The sequence below is a fragment of the Suricata suricatta genome, chromosome 4 (assembly GCF_006229205.1).
Source record: "Suricata suricatta isolate VVHF042 chromosome 4, meerkat_22Aug2017_6uvM2_HiC, whole genome shotgun sequence".
In the NCBI taxonomy this organism is placed as follows: Eukaryota; Metazoa; Chordata; class Mammalia; order Carnivora; family Herpestidae; genus Suricata; species Suricata suricatta.
The window spans coordinates 75644851-75667834 of record NC_043703.1 but is presented as its reverse complement, the minus strand read 5'-3'; the positions used below and the strand labels follow the sequence as shown (position 1 = coordinate 75667834).

The window sequence follows — 22984 nt, the reverse complement described above, 5'->3', positions numbered from 1 at the left end:
TAATGTAAGGAAAGAAACCCAAATATTATTGAGCACTTCCTGTAGCCTCTCAGTGGACCTACAGTTTGAACTCAGGTCTAAGATCTTTTTATTAAATCATAAGACATAAAGAGGCAAGAGTTTAGAATTCACAAAACCTAGAAGACATAACCCCAAGCAAGGGTGTGAAGCAGGGTGTTGTTTTTGGGGTCCGTATATCACCTTATTGTATACCCTCTTTCCCATCCTGTAACCATGTGCTCTTCTTTCTTATGTTTCCTTCTTATCTGAGATTTCCGTGAGCACTGACAGCAGCATATCAACCAAGGGAGTTGTCTTTGTTAGAGATTTTTATTACAGCCTTTTAAAAATGAAGTCCCCAAAGTCTTAAAACCCAAAGGGATGAAAGTGTAACTGTGAGATGCTAGGCATCATAATGGATTGAGCTTTGGGGACAAGGACTCCTGTCTTGAACTCTTAAAATATCTTGGGAAGGTGTTTATTGATTTGTAGTCTGTTTAAAACCCAAGAACTGTACTTGTACTGTGTCAGAGATGTAGGGAAAGGCCGCCATATCCATGATACTTGGGTTGATTTTCTTCTTGGGTAGACCATCTTGTAAGATTTCCAAGAGCAGAAAGCTAGAGTGTACCCAAATTTGTAATGTAGCTGGTGCCCCCTGCTGGAATAGGGTTGCTTAAATTTCCACCTTTTGGGGCATCTGTGCCAGCAGCCCTGCTCAGAAACCGTTTGCCAACATAGCCTAAGGGTATCTGGGTAAGTCATTTAATTAATCTCTCCGCTTCAGTTCTCTGACATGTAAGAGTGGGATAACAGTAGCAGCCAATCCTGAATTTCTTGTTGAAAGGTAGAATTAATTAGGGATGACAGGGAAGTACTTTATGAAACCTGGGTACTAGATAGTGATAAATGTTTGAACATGCCTCAAGTATCCCTGTGGCAGGAAAATGACAATGCGATATTTATTATTATTAAACCTAACGTTGCTAATTTTATTCTCGTCACTTTCAAAGTTGGAATGCATACATGCACCTCACACATCCCAACTGATGTTATGTAAGCTGAATATTTTGACTAATAATGGGCTCTAGGGTACAGTTGTGGGTAAAGAAAGTGCTTCCAAAGGGAAGGCAGAATAAGTCAAACCAGTAAGTACATCCATGTATAACAGGCATGTTACTTTGGAAATCTCTTCTTTTTTTAAATTAAAGTATATTGAAATATAGCATCATGTCAGTTTCAGGCATACAACATAGTGATTTGAAGTTTATGTACATTACAAAATGATCACCCTTATAAGTCTAGTTACCATTAGTCACCATATAAAGTTAATGTAATATTATTGACTATATTCCCCATGATGTACTGTCCGGCATGGAAATCTCTTGATTTGTCCTCTTTACTGGCTGGGGGGATGATTGACTCCAGGAGAAGTTGTGCTCATGTTTGTATCTAGCATAATGCACAGTGAGCAGAAGCACTGAGGCAAAACAGACCATCTTCTGGTTCCAATTGCCTGTGTATGATGTACTAGAAATTTTTAAAAATTCCTGCAGAAAGTGGTGAAGGAATGAATGATCCTGAGCTTGAGACCAAACGAGATTTGCTAAATCTTCAAGATGTGCGACAGGTGGCTGGGACCATCGGTCTCAGTAAGGAGAGCCATCACAGTGCCCAGGGTCATGGAGCCTGGAACATCAGAGTGATTGTGGGCTGAGGGACTAGGCCAGATCACCTCCCCACAGCAACCTTGCTCTCTGGCCACTCATGCCGCAACAAGAATATGGAAAGTCCACCCCAAACACCCCAAACACCCAGATGTTGTCTAGGAGAGAAGCAAGAAGACATACTGAAAACTGAGGATGTACTTACATCCTTTAGTCAACAGACTAAATTCAGCAGATTGAGAAATTAGATCAGCCCCAAGAAATAAAGAAGCACTATGTGCCATCACACATCTCACTAGAGTCACATTTGTGACCCTTCTACATGAACCAAAAATGGTATCAAGAAATCACAGATTTCCACTGATGGCCATCATTTTATGTATTATCAAGCGTGAAAGTGTAGTATTGATACAAAGCCCACACCTTAAAACTTGTTAGAAAGGACCTGGTCTATACAAGCACGTGAGCTTTTTGTAGGATCTTGAGGACATGAAAAGGTCCATGCTATGTGATGTCATAGTAATACAATTATTATGGGATGTCATGCTAACAAGAAAAAAGCATCCACATAGGAAAAAAGAATATGGATGGGAAATTTTCATTAGTGGTTTACTAGAAATGAAAAAATTAAAAGTCAAGTTTGTTTGCTATAATGACACAGAAGTTTTAACCAGAAACAAGAAGTGAAATTCACTGACATTTAGAAACAAGTGGAACCTGTGCACTTCTTCAATCGTTTTCTTGGTGGTAGTTCCATAGAATGGAGGCCCACTTTAAAAATACATATATCAAAGGGATAGATGGAGAAAGTCTGTTTTCCTACATAACTCTGCTGTCACTGAGATTGCTACATATGAATGATATCACAATTATGGGTGTTGTAAGAAGATAATTTTCATACAGTTAATTAAATAATAATGCTGAAAACCCGTAGGTCTTGGATAAGCATGTCCTTGGATGCTTCCAGTCTGAACTGGATGGTCTAGAGTCATCTGTTCCTGCTTCTTCTAGTTACATACAATGATAAATCCTGGAAACAATGCAAAACACAACCCAAAGAGAATTCTAAGAGGAGGGATGAAGAAGGCAGACTGACTAGGGACCCCACGAGGAGAGGAACACCACAGGGGCTGGTTGGCCCATGTCTTATTTGGTAACAGAAGGCAACCAGGCCTGGTGTTTCCTGACACTTAACAGGGTAGAAGAGAACCCAGGTAGTCCTATTTCTCCCCTGGATCATACGGAAGTCCTGCTGATGACATCAGCTAAGAGAATGGAACAAGAGTCCCGCTGAGTGAGCACAACAGCCCAGACAGGGCACCTGTCCCTGCAGAGTCGGGAGACTCCCCACCTGGAAACACTGGGGCACCTGGCAGGAGGTCCTACCACAACAAGCCACCCTGCCCAAGGAGTGCTCCACCCAGCCCAGTGAGTGCTCTGCACATTGACCTCAGAGCCACAGCTGATTAAAGATGAACAAGATGCTAACATTTTGTGAATATCAGTGCAAAACCTAAATAAAGTGTTAACAAATAGGACCTAGAAGCATATTGAAAGAATAATATACCATGATCAATGGGTTTATTTCAGGAATACAGCCTGTATAAAACTCCTCAATCTATTAACTCTACTTCTATATTAATAAATCTAAGAAAATTCATATAATAATCTCCCTCAATACTATAAAAATTGATATCAAACCTTGACAAAAATAAAATTCCTGATAAAACAAGTATAGATGTATGCTTCATTGACATGAATATATGTAAAATATGTTTACAATAACCCTAAAGTTAGTATAATGATTAACAAGGAGAACTACTAAAACCATGCCCATTAAAATAAGAGATAGGAGTTAAATATCTATACTCCTAAAGCAATGTATAGATTCAATGCAATTCCTATCAAAGCTTCAATGATACTTTTCACAGAAATGAAACAAATAATCCTGAAATTTGTATGGCAAAAGCAATCTTAAGAAAGAAGAAGAAAGCTGGAGGCAATATCCTTCCTGATTTCAAATTATATTACAAAGCTATAGTAATCAAATCAGTATGGTAATGGCATGAAAATAGACAGATCAACAAAACAAAATAGAGTTCAGAAATAAACCCATGCATATATGGTCCATTAATTTTTGACAGAGGTGCCAAGAATATATAATAGAGAAAGGACAATCTCTTCAATAAATAGTATTAGAAAAACTGGAGAGCTTCATGCTCTTAAGAACGAAACTGGACCATTATTTTACACCATACACAAAAATTAGCTCTAAATCGACTAAAGACTTGAACATTAAGACCCGAATTTATAGAATTCTTGGAAGAAAACATAGGTGGTAATCTCACTGGCATTGGTTTTAGTGATGATTTTTTGGATTTGACAACAAAAGCCAAGGCAACAAAAACACAAACAAGTAAGACTACATCCAATTAATTAGCTTCTACACAGCAAAGGAAACCATCATTAAAATGAAAGACAACCTATGGAATGGAAGGAAACATTTTCAAATCATATATCTGATAAGGAAGCAATATCTGAAATATAAAAAGAACTCATATAACTCAGTAGCTTAAACAAACAAACAATCCAAGTAATAAATGGGCAGAGCAGCTGAATAGACATTTTCCCAAAGAAGTTCTACAAATGAACAACAGGTATAGGAAAAGGTGCTCAACGTTACTAACCATCAGAGAAATGCAAATCAAAACTACAGTGAGATGTCATATCATACCTGCTAAAAATGGCTCCTATCAAAAAGACAGGAAATAACAAGTGTTGGCAGGGATGCAGAGAAAAGGAAATCCTTGTGTACTGTTGGTGGAGATGTAAATTGGTGCATCTGCTATGGAAAACAGTATGGAGTTTCCTCAACAAAATTAAAAGTAGAACTACCATACCTTCCAGCAATTTTATTTCTGGGTATTTATCTGAAAAGAAAACACTAACTCAAAAAGATATATGTACCCCCTCTGGTCATTGCAGCATTATATAATGATACCTAAGACATGGAGGCAACCTAAGTGTTTATGAATGGATGAATGGATAAGGGAGATGTTATACATATACAGTGAAATTTTATTCAGCCATAAAAAAGAATGAAATCTTGCCATTTGCAACAACATGGATGGACCTTGAGGACATCATGCTAAATGAAATGAGTCAGACAGAGAAAGACAAATACAGTACGGTGTAGTCAATATATAGAATTTAAAAACAAAACAGGGCACATGGGTGGCTCAGTCGGGTTGAGCGTCTGGCTTCAGCTCAGGTCATGATCTCACGGTTAGTGGGTTCGAGCCCCGTGTCAGACTATGTGCTGACAGCTAGCTCAGAACCTGGAGCCTGCTTCAGATTCTGTGTCTTCCTCTCTCTCTGACCCTCCCCTGCTCTCACTCTCTCTCTCTGTCTCTCAAAAAAAAAATTAAAAACAAAACAAAACAATGAAAACAAAAATCAAACTAGCAGATACAGAGGACAGATGGGTGGTCTCTAGAGGTAGGGGCTGCAGGGTGGGTGGTGAAGGTCATCGAAGGGTGCAAACTTCCAGTCATAAGATAAGACCTGAGGATATAATGTATAACATGGTGACTACAGTTAATAATATTGTATTGTATGTCTGAAAATTGCTGAGAGAGTAAATCTTAAAGGTTCTCTCCATAAGAAAAAAACTATACCTAAGTCTGATGGATGTTAACTAAACCTATTGTGGTTATCATTTCACAATAAATACAATGTTATATGTCAATTATATCTCACTAAGAAAAAAATAAGAGAGAGGTTCAAAATGTGTGCTTTGATTTAACATTATTCTGGAGATAGAAGCCAATGCAGTCTGATAAGAGAATGAAGTTAAAGAAATTAAAATTGGAAAAGGGGTGGCACAATTTTGTTTACTGGAAGATCAGATGATACCATATCTAGACAAATCCTATTTTCTTGAAAACGTTTAGAACAATAGGTAGGGGCATTTGGAACCAATATATAGACTACATGCAGAATCTATATAGAAAAAGAAGACCCAACTTATGATACCATTGTAAAAGAGAAACTGTCTTACAGTATATTTAATAAGATATGAAATAAAAACAGCAAGATTTTGTTTCTGGACCTCATTAGCCTTTTTCACTGATTTATTTAATAATACTTGTGCCACTTTTAATCATTCTAGATCCAATAATATATTTTAAAAGTAGGTAAACCTTGTCCTGTCTAGATTTCCATCAATAGGAGTAGCAAAGTGGCTGGACCTAGAGGGAGTCATGCTAAGTGAAATAAGTCAGGCAGAGAAGGACAGGTACCATATGTTTGCACTCATAGGTCTAACGGGACAAACCTAACAGAGGACCATAGGGAGGGGAAGGGGGAAAGAGGAGCTGGGGAGAGTGAGGGACACAAATCATGAGAGACTACTGAATACTGAAAACAAACCCTGGACTGAAGGGGGAGGGGGAGGGAAGGGAGTGATGGTCATGGAGGAGGGCACTTGTGGGGAGAAGCACTGGGTGTTATATGGAAACCAATTTGACAATAAACTATTATAAAAAAAATAGGAGACTTGCTCTTTTCTTTTTTTATCTATACTATCAACTATTCTTCATCCATAAGAACAAACTTGAATTTTTTAAGTAATGATGTAAAATTATTCCTTGTATGTCCAGTGAATAAACAAGGAGCACAAAGTTTTATGCAGTTGTCCAGAAGTTGTCCAGAAACAGGCATAAAATGTACATACATACTTAGAATGAATAAAATATCTCTGGAATGATTTGTAAGAAACTGGCAATGTTTGCTTCTTCTGGGGAAGGGAACTGGAGACCTGGAGGCTGGAACAGGAGGAAGACCTGTTATTGTAGAAAGTCCTGTTTCTTTGGATTTACAAACTATGCAAATATGTTACTTATTCCAAAGCACGTAAACTTAACTTTGAAATCTGAGGATAGTCTCTACATGTGAGTCTTTTAAATCTAAATAGTTTTGTATTAAAATCTTTTAATTTATGAGGCTTCTCACGATATTGTTTGCTGTCAGCCCACGCCTCCACCGTCCCCACCCCTGGGGAGATTATATGAACATTTTAAACACTCCAACAGGGACTTTCTACAGTCCTCCATTACATTTTACTTTACAAAATTAAATTTTACAATGATTCTGGCTTTGCACTAGTTGAGTTACACACCCATATAATATTTACAATGTGCAATATATAGTTTATCATTTTCAGTAAAGCAAAGGAAGTAATTGTCATCTTGTCCTTAATTAGAAATATCATTTTTTACCAATGGATTTGTCACATTGAAAAAATAAAACTCAATGTAAATCCCACACCTTCCTGCTCTGTATTCTCATTTTTGTCTTCTGCTCTGTGCATCTTGGGTAAATATAATGTTTGCACCACATTTTACACCATATTAGATTTTCTAGAATTGCTTTTCATGATATAATCCCACAAAATCTCAAACCTTGTCCCTGTATCACTTGCACTGTGTTTAACCTCCGGTTATGAAATTTCTAAGGGCAAAACTAGCTCTTTTGAAATTATTATTATTATTTATATGTCATGATATTTTCTTCTGTGATTTCTTTCAAATATCATTGGAATATAATATATTCTTTTAATTAATAAGATGGATACTATTCTCATGATACAGTATGTGAAATCTACAAAGGAAAGTTAATATCAAAATGCCTAGAACATTTGTTGAGGTTTTTGCCCAATTAACAGGGAAATGTGGGTGGTCTTTTCTTCCCACCTGTTTCAAATAGCCTGTTAAGCCCTCAATTGCTCTGTTTTCTTCTTTGACCTGCTCCCTTAATTTAGATGTAACTTTTAAACAATGAAAAGGACATTTTAAGAGTTGTGATTTGTTGTTTTATCATGTTTCCTTTTGTATATTCTGTTCCCCTCTATCTCTCCATTCCACATCCAGAGACAATTCTTCAAGTTCCTTGATCCTACAAGACCATCTCACATCTCTATATTGGGGTAGACCCAGGTTTCAATGTGCCCTCTTTAGGGATAATAACACAAAGATATAGTGTCATTACAAAAGCAGATATTTGTTAAGATAGAGAGAAAAAGCACCCCAAATTATAAATCTTAAAAAGCTGACAAAAACTTTACAAACATCATCAAAGCCAGAGAACACACCTTTATACCATGCCCTTCCTAATTGACTTGTTTTTTGACTTGTCACATGGCATCTAATTTGAAAACCCAGGCTCTATAGAGAAAATAGGAAAGAAAAAAACAATTCAGTCTTTTTTTCTAACATGGTTGGTTGAAATAAATTAGAAGAGTTACTTGGAGTTTCACAACACATCATTGGTTACTCGTAAACTTTTAGGATCACTGTCAACTTCGAGTAACCTTTGTGGACTTTCTTTCCTACCCAAGCTGTAAGAGTTCAGGCCATGCACTCATGGATGTGGTATATTATACGTTTTCACAATATTTGTCAATGTCAGCAGGGAATTTAAATCTTCACAAATGTTCATAGGATTTACTTTCTTGTATTGAGATTATCCTACAGTCTTTTAAAGAGCCATTCATCAGTTCTTTTTTCGAATTTATCTCATTCTTTATGTAAACTACAACTTTTGGCAGGATCTGCTTCTCAATATCACAGTAATTATGTTGATTTCATTGCTAATTTTTGTCACTTTTGTTTTGCACTTCATTAATTTTTCTGAATTTCTCTCAGTTCTTTAATAATAAATTTAAAGATGACAAATGAAGGTACCAGAATGATATGTAAAAAACACCATTCAGATTATACGTCCTCTGCTTAATATCCTGTAATATTTCCCATTTTAATTAGCATTACGTTGGAAGCACATGGCCCTGCCTTCCTCTTGCCTCACTTCTGACCACACCTTCTCTCTATTCCTCAGGCTCTAGCCCCGTGAACTTCCTTCATGGCCTTGAATGTACGAAGTTTTGTCTATGTCTGGTGGCATACCTGCTTTTTCCTATTTCTGGGAAATTCTGTCTTTAGTCTTTCTGAAGAAGCCATTGACTTCCCATTATTTCATTAAACATTTTATTCTTTTGGTAACATTAATGGAAGATCTTCTAAACTTCTCTTACTCATCTGTTGCTTTGATTATGTGTTTCACTGTTAATAGTCTGTCGCCCTGGCTGGACAGACAGTTTTTTGAAGACAAGGACCCCATCTACTTACTAATTCTCTTCAAGACCACGCACAAGCCAGGGACGAGATAGACAACTAGTAAGTAATTGTTGAATGAGTGTGTGTGTGATGAAGAGATACTTCATTCCAAGCAAACTTGGACAATACTTCACACAGAAAGCTTTTGGAGATTTACACTGATTATTAGTTTTGTTGAAGGTTCTGAGACTTTCTGAAATAAAGAAGTCTGTGTCACTTTAAGACTTTCATAAATTTGTTTAACCACAGAAGCTTTTTTTAGAAACATATTATAAACTAACATTTTGGAAATTTCATGTAAACCTTGATAATTATAGAATTTTTAACACTAAAGGAACTCTGTACTATTTCAGAGTTACCAAGTTCAGTAAGGACTTAAAAGGAACAGGCACTGGATGATAATTCCTTCATAACTCTTACCCATCCATTGGTACATTCAACAAGCATTTTTTGGGTGCCTACTGTGTACTGCAATGATGTAATGCTTCAGAAACACAATGACAAAATATCTGCTGCCATTAAGCCTAGGCATAAATCATAATGGTATGAGAAGCACCTTGCTCCATGGGAGTGGTTTGAAGGAACACTTAAGTTAGTCTTAGGTTAGTCTGGGAATCTAAGCCAAGATGTGTAGGCTAAGTAGACATTAGCCAGAGGAAGATCTAGAGAAGAGCCCACCAAGCAATGAGAATGGTGTGTGCCCAGAGCAGGAGGCAGAAATCTCCAGAGCACTGGGGCAGTGGGGTGGGGTTGGGAAAAGCCCTGTATGGTTGAGCAGAGAGTGTGAGGGGGGGAGTGATGAGAAATGAAGACAGAGAGGTAAGCGATGGCCAGTTCACACAGAAGTGATCTGAACTGGCCTGAATGTCAGTTTATTTTATTTTGACTTTGTATTTGTATGGTGTTGTACTGAGTAAAAATTGGGTAAGTTTTTTGAAATGGATGAAGTAAAACAAGTTGAAGACCAGAAGAATCTGTCAGTACATTGCCAGAGTGGGGGCGGGGGAGATAGCTGCTCCTGGGTGCATCGTGATCAACTCCTAGTTCATTTGCTCCTTGCTAGCAAGCAACTTTCTGTGGCTGCCAGGAAAACAAATCACAGAAATGATAGTAATTGCAGGCCTTTCTGATGAAGCAACTTGCCAGAGTCAGACTCTCAGGAAAATGGAGCAGCCATCCCCGACACAGTTGGGAATATCTTTTCAGTGTTTGAGTAATTCCAAGTGTCAGAGTCACTTAACGTTTCAGAGTGTGCAATATGAAACAAGTGGTAGATTGGCGGGGGGTGAGGAGAGCCTAAGAGGAGGAAAGTGTCGATGTTGCAGACTTGTTTCCACTAGCCAGTGGCCAATAAATGATGTCTAGACTCTGTCCCTTGGTCCCATCTGGAGAGTTCTGCTGTTCTTACATAATAAATGAACTGAAGGAAAACAGTTATTGGTGGGAGAAACAGCAGGGTCCTTACATGTTGGCTCCCTCATGTTATGTTGCTAACAGGAAGATAACTATTCTAAGGAAGCCAATGAACACTTTATGAAAAGTGCTTTAATCCCAGACTTTCTTACCTTCCTGACTAGCCAAGTCATTTTTGGGTACCTCAACACTTCTTATTTTGGCCTGGGCCCAGGGCTTTCTTATACTCTGAGATTTCACAGGAAGAATATTATATAAACTTTCTGTGAGTAGTTTCTTCAGAGCTTGAAACCAAAGAAATATTTAAACATTTTATTATCTCTTTATGATGATTATGTCTGTCTAAGCGATCATACTTGTCTAAGGGGAAGGAAAATACAACTTTTGTTGGGGAGAAAGGGGAGGTCAAGAAAGAGCTTGTTTCTTGTGAAACTGATTCTATGAATAAACAAATTCAGAAGGATGATTTTGAAGAGAATTTCTGAATTCCTCCCCTGCCTTTGACACCTCCTTACCATTTGGGTCAACCACATCTTATTCTGTTTTGTAGAGTTTTCTTTGTTGGCCAAACTCTTGCCTTAAACAATAAAAGGCTCTAGTTATTCCCTGAGGTCTTCATAAAAGAAAGCATGTTGTCAAAATATAAGGGCACTGGGCAGCAGACAGGAACCTGGTTCTTCAAACTGGTTAGATGGGGGTTCCTGGAGTTTTTAATGGTGTTCGGTGACTCTCCTAGGCTCCCATCTTATGTATCTTTGCATGATTGGAAAGAGGGAAGCTGTAGGAGGCTCAGAGAATTGTTTTTGAGTGTGTGTGGCCCTGGCTCAGGTGCCGTGCATCTGTGATTGAAACTGGGCTCTCAAAGGTACAGTTGGAATGTATCTATAAGTTCATGCATTGTGACTACCTCTTCCGTCAAATGACTACCTCTTCTTATGCATCTATAACTGTTTATGGGTATGGGGATGTTGTTACTTTGGGGGCATGTGACAGAATTTGAAGGGGGATGATGTAAAAGCATAAAGCCTTTGTTTACTTTTGTTCAAGTCATGTGACAGTGATACTCACAATCCAATAATATAAGGCTTTGTGTCTAATTTGTATGTTCCTGCATTTGTTTTAGGCTGATGTTTCCAGTCATGAGTCTACAACAGAAGACCAGCTGTTACTAAGACTTACCTCATCCTCCAAATTCTAGGGTTTTATGCTGCTATAGGTTTTCTTTTCACATCTGTACATTTAGCTGTTTGAGGTAAGTATATTAACACTCTTACAGGTATATTTTATAGAATGATCTCTAAATTCTTGGTGTTTTAATAAGTTAGTAACTATAATGATATTAAAATATGTTGTGACTTCAAGAGTCACATGTAGTCATATGTAGTGTTTCATTCACTACTGGATTCCTAATGTTTAAGATGAAACCTTGTATTAGATAGGACTCAGTAAAAAGTTGTGGTTGTTGTTTTGTTCAGTCTGATGTAGTGTAAATTCCTCAAGAAATTGACCCTGAGACCAGGGTTTGAATGCATATAGTTTTCTTTTGAGGTGGGAGTGGTGGGCAGGATGATGATAAGAGGAGCAGGGACGTGCAGACAGCCAATAAAATGCGCATTATTCAGTCTACTAAAAGAGTGGGCGACTGGAAGTTAATCCCACGAGAAACTCAGCAATATATTGCAAAACATACACCTTAGAAACTTCCCATCAAAATACAGCAGCGTTGATGTAATTAAACAACTTCTGGAAGTGGATTAAGGGCTACTCCCTGGGTGTTCATTCCCTTCACCTCCCACCTGTGTTGCTGGGATCAGAGTGGCTTTCCATGGCTCAGGAACGGAAGGGCCCCTGGCACAAAGATGCAGACAGACGTGGTTGAAAATCTGCCTCCACACTGGCCGGCCAAGGGATGCGCACAGGGCCCTCAAAGTGTCTGCTCAAGTTCATTTTTTTCTTTTTGTCAGTGAAGGAAGATGCTCATTATTCTAATTTCCTTCGTTGTAGTTTTAAGGATATTGATGACATTCTTGTCACAGTCATCTCAGTAACATAAAAATAAATCATATTTTCATGAAGTCTCAATTATCTTTATCTTTTTAAATTTTCCCTTTTACTTTTGGTGTTGTATCTCTGAATCTATTGCCAAACCCAGGTCATGAACATTTTCCTCTGCTTTCTTCTAAGATTTTTATGGTTTTAGCTCTTTTATTTAGGTTGTTGGTTGGTTGTGAGTTAAACTGTGTACACAGTATCGGATAAGAGTCCAAGTTCATTCTTTTGCATGTGAATTTTTGGTTGTCTCAGCACCACTGCTTGACGGGACTCTTCTTTCTTCATCGAATGGCCTTAGCACCCTTGTCAAATATCATTTGGCAAATGATGTATGGTTGATTTCTGGACTATCAGTTCTATTCCATTATTCTAAATATCACCCTTATATAGTACTACATTGCTTTGGTCACTATAGCTTTGTAGCAAGTTTTAAAATTAGGAAGTGTGAGTCCTCTAACTTTATTCTTCTATTTCAAGATTCTTTTGGCTATTTGGGACTCCTTGCAATTCCAAACGAATTTGATGAGCTGATTTACTATTTCTTCTTTTTTTGTAACATTTATTTTTTTGTAGAGAGAGAGAAAGAGAGAGTGTGAGCAGGGGAGGGGCAGAGGAAGGGAGATAGAGGGTCTGAAGCAACCACCTTGTTGGAATGCAGAGCCCGATGTAGGGCTTGATCTCATGACTGTGACATTCTGCCCTGAGGTGAAATCAAGAGTTGGATGCTTAACCAACTGAGCCACCCAGGTGCCCCTGATTTACCATTTCTTAAACAAACAAACAAACAAACAAACAAACACTGGAATTTCAACAGGTCTTGCATTAAATCTATAGATAATTTTGGACAGAACATGGGATGTTTTTTAGTTACTTACTTCTTTAATTTATTTCAGCAATGCTTTGTAGTTTTCAGGGTACACATTTTTCATCTATTTAGTTACATTTATTTAGAGGCACTTTATTCTTTGGATGTTATTGTGAATGGAATTGTTAATTTTCTTTGTGAATGGTTATTAATGATGCATACAAACACTGATATTTGTGTGGTTGAATCTTATACCCTGAAATTTGCTGAATTATTTGTTAGTTGTAGTTTTTGTGTGGCTTTGGGATTTCCTATACATGGGATCATATCATCATGAAGAAAGACAATTTTACTTTTTCCTTTCCAATTTGGATACCTTTTATTATTCTTTTTCTTGCCTAATTTATCTGGCTAGAACTTGGAGTGCAATGTTGAGTAGCAATGATGAAAACAGGGATTCTTACCTTGATCCTGATATTAGGAGAAAACTGCCAGTCTTCCACCACTGAGTATGATGTTAGCTATGGGTTTATCATAAATGACTTTATCATGTTTATGTATTCCTAGTTTCTGAGTGTCTATTAGGAAAGGATGTTTGATTTTTTGAAATGCTTTTTTCTGCATTTCTGTCAAATGAGATGATTATGTGATATTTTTCTTCATTCTATTAATGTTATTTATTACATTGACTGATTTTTTATGTTGAAATATACTTGCACTCCAAACTTTTGTACATTAAAAGACATTATTAGAAATGTGGAAAGACCAGTTATAAAATTGGAGAAATTATATTCAAATCATAAATCTAAAAAAAAGCTAGTGTCCAAAATATATAAAAAACTCTTAGAACTGAATTACAAAATAAACCACCTAATTAGAAATGGGCAAAGAATAACAATAGACCGTCTTCCACAGAAGACATACAAATGGCTAACAAGCATTTGAAAAGATACTCAACATCATTAGTCATCCAGAAATGCAAATGAAAACCTCAGTGAGATACTATTTTGTGTCCATGAGGATGACAAGGAAAAAAGAAAGAAAGAAAAATAGCAAGTGTTGAATAGGATGTAGGAAACATAAATCCATGGTACATTGTTGGTTGGAATAGAAAATAAGCCACTGTGGAGAAGAATGAGGTGGTTTCTTAAAAAGCTAAACATAGGGGTGCCTGAGTCAGTTAAACTTCTGATTCTTGATTTTGGCTCAAGTTATCTCCCCGTCTATGGGATAAAGCCCTGCATTGGGCTCTGCACTGACAGTATGGAGTCTACTTGGGATTCTGTATCTCCCCTTCCCTGCTCACTCTTGTGTGTGTGTGTTCTCTCTCTCTCTCAAAACAAATAAACATTAAAAAATAATGTTAAAAAAAGTTAAGCATAAAGTTGCCATATAACCCAGCAATTTCACTTCTAAGAGTAGACCCCAAAGAATTGAAAACATAAACAAACACTTGTACATGGATGTTTATATCAGCACTATTCACAATAGCCAAAAAGAGGGAATAGTCAAAATGTCCATCAGTAGGTGAGTGTATAAAGATAGTAGTGTATCTGAACAATGGAATATTTCCTCAGTCCTAAAGAGGAGCTAAATATTGATACATGCTACAATGGTCATACCAAACACAAAAATAAACTCAAAAATGTGAGATAGGAAACCATTAAAACCTTGAGGAGAAAGTAGGAAACAGCCTCCTTGACCTCAACCACAGCAATTTCCTACTTGATACATCCCCAAAGGCAAGGGAAATGAAAGCAAAAATGAACTATTGGGACCTCATCAAGATTAAAAGCATCTGCACTGCAAAGGAAACAATTAAGAAAACTAATAGACAACTAATAGAATGAAAAAAGATAGTTGCAAATGACATATCGAATAAAAAGCGAGTATCCAAAATCTACAAGGAACTCACCAAGTTACACACCTGAAAAATGAATAATCCAGTGAAGAAATGGGCAGAAGACATAAACAGACACCTCTCCAAAGAGGACATCCAGATGGCCAGCAGGCACATGAAACAATGCTCAACATCACTCATCATCAGGGAAACACAAATCAAAACCACACTGAGATACCACCTCACGCCAGTCAGAGTGGCTAAAATGAACAAATCAAGAGTCTATAGATGCTGGCGAGGATGTGGAGAAACAGGCACCCTCCTACACTGTTGGTGGGAATGTAAACTGGTGCAGCCACTCTGGAAAACAGTATGGAGGTTCCTCAAAAACTATCAGTAGAACTCCCCTATGACCCAGCAATAGGACTGCTAGGGATTTCCAAGGGATACAGAAGTGCTGATGCATAGGGGCACGTGTACCCCAATGTTCAAAGCAGCACTGTCAACAATAGCCAAATCATGGAAAGAGCCTAAATGTCCATCACTTGATGAATGGATCAAGAAGATGTGGTATATATATACACAATGGAGTATTATATGATAATGAGAAAGAATAAAATCTAGCCATTTGTAGCAAAGTGGATGGACCTTGAGGGTGTCATGCTAAGCGAAATAAGTCAGGCGGAGAAGGACAGATACCGTATGTTTGCACTCATAGATCTAACAGGAGAAACCTAACAGAAGACCATAGGGAGGGGAAGCGGGAAAGAGAATTGGGGAGAGAGAGGGACACAAATCATGAGAGACTATTGAATATTGAAAATGAACCGAGGGCTGAATGGGGAGGGTGCTAACAGTCCTTTACCAGATATATCTTTGGCAAGTATTTTATCTGAGTGTGTGGCTGGTGTTCACATTCTATTCACATTGTCTTCCACAGGGCAGAAGTTTTTAATTTTAATGAAATCCAGCTTATCAAGTATGTCTTTTGTAGATTGTGCCTTTGTTGTTGTATCTAAAAAATCATAACCATAACAAAGATCATTAAGGATCTTCTATAATTTGGCGATTCTCAAGAGGTAGATGCAAGATCTAAGGATCTTATACTTTCGTATTTTATGTTTAGGTCTGTGATTTATTTTGAGTTAATTTTGGTGAAAGATATACGTTTTGTGCCTAGGTACTTTCTTTTTTTCTTTTAGTATGTCTTGTGATTTTTGTTGAGAAGTGAACATTATCCACTTGTTAAAATGAATTGAAGTTAATAGGCCTTTGGGAATGTGGGGATGAGGTGTGGAGGGAGAAGTCTTCTAAAGTCCTATGATTACATCTCCATCTTTTGGTGAGGCTGTCTCCCTGGACTGGGAATCTCATGCATGATTTTTTGTGTTTTCTCCCCCTTACATGGGACAGGCTAGTTAGAGGACGTTGTTGGGTGTTTCCCTTACCCCATATTGAAGGTTAGAGTAGACCTGAGTTGGGTATTTTATTTTGTCTAAGTAGGCTAGATTTTGAATCACCCCCAGTTTTTTAAGCTCTCCTAAAGTGGTTTCTCCTGCCAGAAATACTTCAGTAAGAAGATCTGAATGCTCTGTGTCTTTCAAAACTCATTCCTTTGCCTCTCTTCCTGCTGCAAACAAGCGGGGGTTTTCTCCTGATATTCACCATGTAGATCTGGCAGAGCTCCTGGAGGTAAAAACTAACAAAACTGTGTTGGGTTCCCCTGGAGATTTTATTCCTCTAGGTTACCCACGCTGAGCCTCTAGAATGTCATCAATTACAGTTTAGTTTTTCCTACCCTGATACTTGTTCCCCAAGGATCTTCTCTGAATTCATGCTTGGATAAGTTATGCTTTTCTGTATCCACTTGTGTCCTTCTCTTCACTTTTTGGAGCAGTGGTTTGCCCTCTGACTTCACTTATCTTATAACTCTAATAAGCAATGTTGAATTTTCAGTTTACTCAGTTTCTTACTTGTTATTAGGATAGAGTGAAAGTGTCTTAACTTCTTCCATGTTGGATGGGAAATACTAAATATCTGCTTTACTTATTTTTAAGCTATTTTACTTGGTGTCTTCAAGTTTAGAACTATATGTCTTCTGGCTGGATAAAACCTTTTATCATAATAAAGTATCTTTTTCATCTTGGATTATAGTTTTTGCTTAAAAAGCTATTTGTCTAATTTCAAAACAGTTATGCAACTTTTCTTTATATTAATATTTGCTGGTATATATTTATCCACTTTTTAACTTTCAAACTTTCTGCATATCTATATTTTAACTTTCACAAGCATATAATGATATATTTTATGTCCATTCTGTCTATATTTATCTCTTCCTTAAAGAATTTAGTCTTTTTGTATTTTTATAGTTACTATTATATTTGGATTAATTTTTATTAACTTAATATTTTACTTTCAATTTAGCATGTTTTTCTGTATTTTTTCTCTTCATTTGATGTGACTGAATGTTTTTATACTCATTCCATCATATCCTTTCTATTTTTATTTTTTATAGGTTTTAAATGTTAACCGTCTCACTATGCATAGTTAACAAAATCTAAGGGTAAATGCTATAGTTCATATCAGGTAATAAAATACTTAACAATGTCTTCAATTAAATTCTGTCACGTTTGAGTCATATACTATTTTTGTCTAGGATTTAAGGTTTCATTATTAAAATACAAAATACCTAAATAGGACAAAGATTTAATTATATACACCCAATATTGAATTATATGTTAACTGATATGTTTAACATATTAATTTTGTGACTTTATAAAAAAATTCAGACTGTGCTATGAGGCTTATTTTTTTCCTTCCTGAAGTATATCCTTAAGAGTTTTGTGGTAATGATTCATTGGTATAAAAATGTTTACTCCCTGACAACATATGTTTTATCATTTTTTCTTAAAATATAGTTTTACCAATGTATAATTGCTGGTCATTGATGCTGGCCAATATTTTCTTAAGTATATTAAAGATATCTTGCCTCCCTCATTTACAGTTTTGCTTTTGGAGAATTTGCTGCTAGTCTAATGGTTATTCATTTGTAAGGCATATGTCTTTCCAATGCTGTTGAGGTGTTTCCTTTATCTATGGTGTTATGATGCCTCATTATGGTGTTGTTTTCTTATAGTGAAGTCTGTCCTTCCTTCCTGTCTTCCTTCCAACCTTCCTTCCTTCTTTTCCGTTCTTCATGTTGTTTGTTTTTATTGTTTATGCTCTAGAACATTCTCAGGTAATGACCCTTAGTAATTCATCTCCTGTTTTCTATTAATTCTTCTGGAAATCTGATGAGGTCACTTTGTCTTCCATATCTAAACATTTTTCTGTTATTTTTTTTGCATCTTCAGGTATCACATTCTGGGAAGTGTTTTCAAGAACTATTTTTTGGGTTCACTATTTCTTCAGCTCTTGTCTAATCTGTTGATTAGACATGATACACTTGAATTTTTAATTTCTATTGTGAATTTTTTTCTGCAAGCTGCATTTGTTTCAGATGTAATTATTTTAATATTATCTAACTCCTGGATCAATTTTCCTGCTCTTGCTTACATATCCTTAAACATATTTTGTATGTATTTATGATAATTCTAATATTGGCAGTCTGTTAGTCTAATTCAATTTTATGTTGTTTTACTGGCTCTCACTCATATTGGATTTTTCCTAATTTGTTTTGAGATTTAGAAAAATATTATCAGTGTATGATTCTTGAAACTTTATCTGTGAAAATTACGTAAGGTCTGGGTTTCAAACTTTTTTTTCTGTCATTCAACTGGGAACAGCACCAACCTGGACAATCTACAAGTAAATATTCTCCTTGAGTTTTTGGAGGTCACAGAAACAGTGTGTGTTTTCTCTCCAAACACAGGTATGGCTACCTTTTGACTGTATATTTTAATGGAGACTACTTACAGTTTCCCTAATTAACTACGCCCTCACTTATAACCTTGATTTTGCATAAGTTCTGCTTTCTCTTTCCCAAGTCTATGGAATCATCTACCTACCAGCCCTAGTCTCAGATTAGCTAAGGTGACTTCAGGCAGGCGCATTATCTTTTTCTTAGCAGTTTTGACACTATATTTTAATTATATGAAAACTTTCTAAGAGAAGGCACTATATCTTTTTCATCTTGTAACCTCAGGGCTGAGCATGGTTTTTGACACGAACTATATATATAATAAATCTTTGTTGAATAAGTAAATAAGCACACTTCAAAGTTAATAAAAATAAAAATATAATACTCCTCTCTCTTGACAACTTGATCTCAGCATCATATTTTAGGCCTAATTGTAAAGAATAATTAACATACTTACCAATTCCTCTAATCAGGAAGAGTTAAAAACAAATTACTGCTCAAACCACAGTAGTTGGCAGAGACTTTTCAGGATTACTGAAGTGGGTAGTACTAAACAATGTTTTCAAAAAACCCAATAATCCAGTTGTGTGGGGGTGATAGAATGTGAAGTTTAGTTCTTTCCAAAAGCTAAAGTTAATGTCGGTAGAAATGAACAATTAGTAACTTCTCAAAACTTGCCTGACGTTAACTTTCATCCACTTCTCTACCACACAAATTAGAGATTTCAGAGAGGTGGCCTTCTGATGCAATTGAGCAGAACTGAAATTGTTATTTGGGGGATCTATGTATTTTGCCTTTGGGTACTTTGGCTGCACAAATCCTTAAAATCTTTAAAGTGGTCAGAATATAAACAGGCATCCTTGATTTACATTAGGTTGTCATCTACAACCCTGGCATCTCCAGCTTCGTCTATCGTTTTGATAATACAAAATCCTTCTCCTCCAGTCTCCTTTTTGCTTCTCATCCTTCACCAAAAATCCAACTAAGAAAATGGACATTGGAAAGGGAAAGTAGGGGCCATATTAATTATTCATTCTTTTAGATTCCCAAGTCTCTATGTCTGTATCACATTAGAGTATCATAAATTACTTGCCTGGAGTTTATTACCTTGGATGTCCCTGGAAAAGCCTTTATAGAACTAGTGTCCAGCAATCTAGTTGCCTCATATTGAAGGTCAGTATAAGAAATGAACATGGAGAATTTGTTGGAGTTGAAGCCAGAGTTTATTCTAAACTTATGCAATAGATTGCTACTTGTCACTTCAAGTGATGTTTATTGAGCACTTAGTGGGCCAAGAAAAGTGTATCTTTTCTAGAACTCATAGGTATGATTTATTTGGCAACTCAGCTCTATTGTGCATTGAACTTCCTCCTTTACTTTTGATGCCAGAAAGCTTAGAAACCATTTTTGAGGTCACCTGCGGTGATTTTCTCTAACCTAGCATTTCTCATGCAGTTCTCTCTACTGCACTTTGTACATGTCTTCCCCATCTCCACTCTCTTTCTTGGCTCTTATTATTTTACCTTTGTGACTATGGTTTTATTTAGTTTTAAACATTTATGTTTAGAGACCTAAATATAGACAAGGCTATACATAATAAATAGTAGGGCTGTGGCACAGCACCTTTATTATTTATCAACCAGAAGTCTAGGACATTATTTAAAGCCTTAAAGACCATGGGAAAATACCTCAAGAACTTCTGGCCTTAAATGAACTCAGTGTCAGATGGAAAGTAGAATACCTGGGCTCTACAAACTCAAACTCCTAAACAGTGAAGCCGTTTTTAAAGGACTTAGCTATTTTCCCTCAGTTCTGTTGTATCATGGGATTAGATGAAAGGGCTTTGCGGAAATGAAGCGTGCAGTTACCTGGAGCATGGCAAAGACCGTCATTCTGTGCTACCATCTCCAGTCCACGAAAACCACTCAGACATTGCAAGGTTTTTTAAATTAATTAACTAATTATTGCTAGTGGGGCACGATGGTAGAATGGGTGACTTAAGTTTCTATAGCAAGTTTAGCTAAAATAAGACCTGTCAATATTAGTATAAAAGCTTTTAATAAGGGCTTATTTACATATGCTCTGCTATTAAAGAAGGTATGATGGTTTATTGAAACAAAGTTTAAATAATTTTGAGACAATAAAAATAGGCATCTGGAATTTCAGCACAGTGATAAAGGGGGTAAACGGGACATACCCTACCTGATAATCATGTAGACTGTATAGTATGTGGACCATTCACACAGTTAACTCATTCAGTTCTCACCAGGCTGTGAAGTGGCTAGGGCAAGAATGATTACTGAGATTCTGAGGCTTAGAGAAGTCAATTCCAGTTCTAGAATCTCTGACACAATAGTTGAAGTAAGTAAACCAGACTTATTTGTATCATCATGTAGAGTTAAAATAACAAATGATGATTAGTAACAGCAAATATCAATGAATGCAAACGTACCTCAGAAATCATTATTATAATTGGGGAAGGTAGAAAACACATGAGATGAAGAATTGTTATTTTTATATCATTTCCTTAAAAATAAAATATAAATAAATATGGAAAAAGCTACATTTCTTTAACTGGGATTGTGCGTATATTAAGTATCCGATACAATATTTTCTTGACACTTGAAATATGCATTTCAAATAATTAAATTTTTAAATTAAAAATCACTGTTTCTTTATAATTTCATGATTCATCTGGGGGTCACAGGGCAATAGGGAGTTCTAGTAGTTTGGTGTCCCCTTAAAAAGTATGTCCATCCAGAACATCAAATATAATTTTATTTGGAAAAAGTTCCTTTGCAGATATCATTAAAGTAAATAGGTAAGTAAGGCAAATGAGACCATCTTGGAATAAGGTGGGCCCTAAAACCCCTGATGAATGTCCTGAAAAGAAATAGAAAAGGAGAGGACACAGACACAGATGCAGAGAGGAAAGGCCATGTAAAAATGGAGTCAGAGTTTTGAATGATGTGTCTACGAAGTAATGCCTAGGGCCACCCAAAGCTATAAGGCACAAGGAAAGATCCAAATCTTGACTCGTCAGAGAAAACACAACCCTGCCAACACCTTGACTTAGGACTTGGCTCCACAACTGTCTGAGAATACATTTCTGTTGCCGTAAGCCACCAAATTTGTGGTGATTTGTTATGGCAGTGCTAAGAAACGAAGACATGGGGAAATAGAAGACATTAACGATATTTTCAGACTCTAGCACATCTTGCATTTAATTCTAGAGAGATTCTAGAATGACAAAGTAGCAAAGAGGCAGGCCTGCAAACCTACGTCATATCACGGGTCATATGTAGGTACTTGGAGCCATTTTAAATACACAGGAAACAGTGTCTTTCCAACAGCAGTAACGATAGAGGACTGCTTGGCAGAAGGCAAGGTAAAGAGTATTCTTGTTTTCCCTTTGCAGATTTTCAGAAAGATTGTCAGATTTCTCAGTTATGATCCTTTACCACTTGTGGGACTGATACAGAAACTCAATGCAGGTTGCCAGGTTAATTCTACCCTTGAGTAGACTCTGTCCTCAGAGGAAGATGACATGTGGGATGGTTCAGAGGCTCAATATGGACCTATTGTTCATTGAACAATAAACTTAGCAGAAGTCAGTGCTTCAGCTTTGGCCAGTAAGATTCCAGATCCTGAGAACATGGGTAGTAGCTGGAGATAAGTCAGGAAAATCTGCAGGTCAGTTGACTTTACTGACCCCTCATCTGGCAGGGACAGTGCTGGAGATGGAGGTTTGTGGTGGAGCACTCCAGCCTCTCCACACCTCGCGGCTGAGCAGGACAGGACAGGAGCCATGCGTGTCCTTGGCCGCTGCCTAGTCAGGGCTGCGGCTCAGCTGGCACTGGCAGAGAGGCTTCTCTTGTTCCTCCCCACTTTCTTGGCAGGAAGACCAGAGAAAAACATCAGCTTTGGAACAGGCTGTGCACTGGCGTAGGGCAGCTCACTGCTGTGTGAATAGCAAATCACTTTTCCATCTGTGTGTGAAGCTCACATATGTGCTGCAGGTTGGTGGGTGTAACTAATCCACCCTTGCTCTCTGGTCTTGGTCGCACAAGTATGCTGTTTCTGAGGATGCTTCAGGTCCTTCCTCAAACTACGGGTATTTTATCTGAGTAAGCTAATGTTTCCACTTCTTTTCCATTTCCTCCTTCCCTACCTCCT

The 22984-nt window shown here is 37.1% G+C and overlaps 1 long non-coding RNA gene across 2 annotated transcripts; it reads right to left on the bottom strand.

Moving 5' to 3' along the window:
* Nucleotides 1-6225: 6225 nt before the first annotated feature.
* On the bottom strand, nt 6226-21091 carry LOC115289144. Of its 2 annotated transcripts, XR_003907411.1 has the most exons (3): nt 21011-21091; nt 7819-7891; nt 6226-6493 (listed from the first exon to the last, which is right to left on the bottom strand). It is a non-coding gene; the product is annotated as an uncharacterized LOC115289144 (long non-coding RNA). The 2 variants fall into 2 exon arrangements; XR_003907410.1 differs by lacking the exon at nt 7819-7891 and having other exon boundaries at nt 21011-21088.
* Between the last annotated feature and the right edge of the window lie 1893 nt (nt 21092-22984).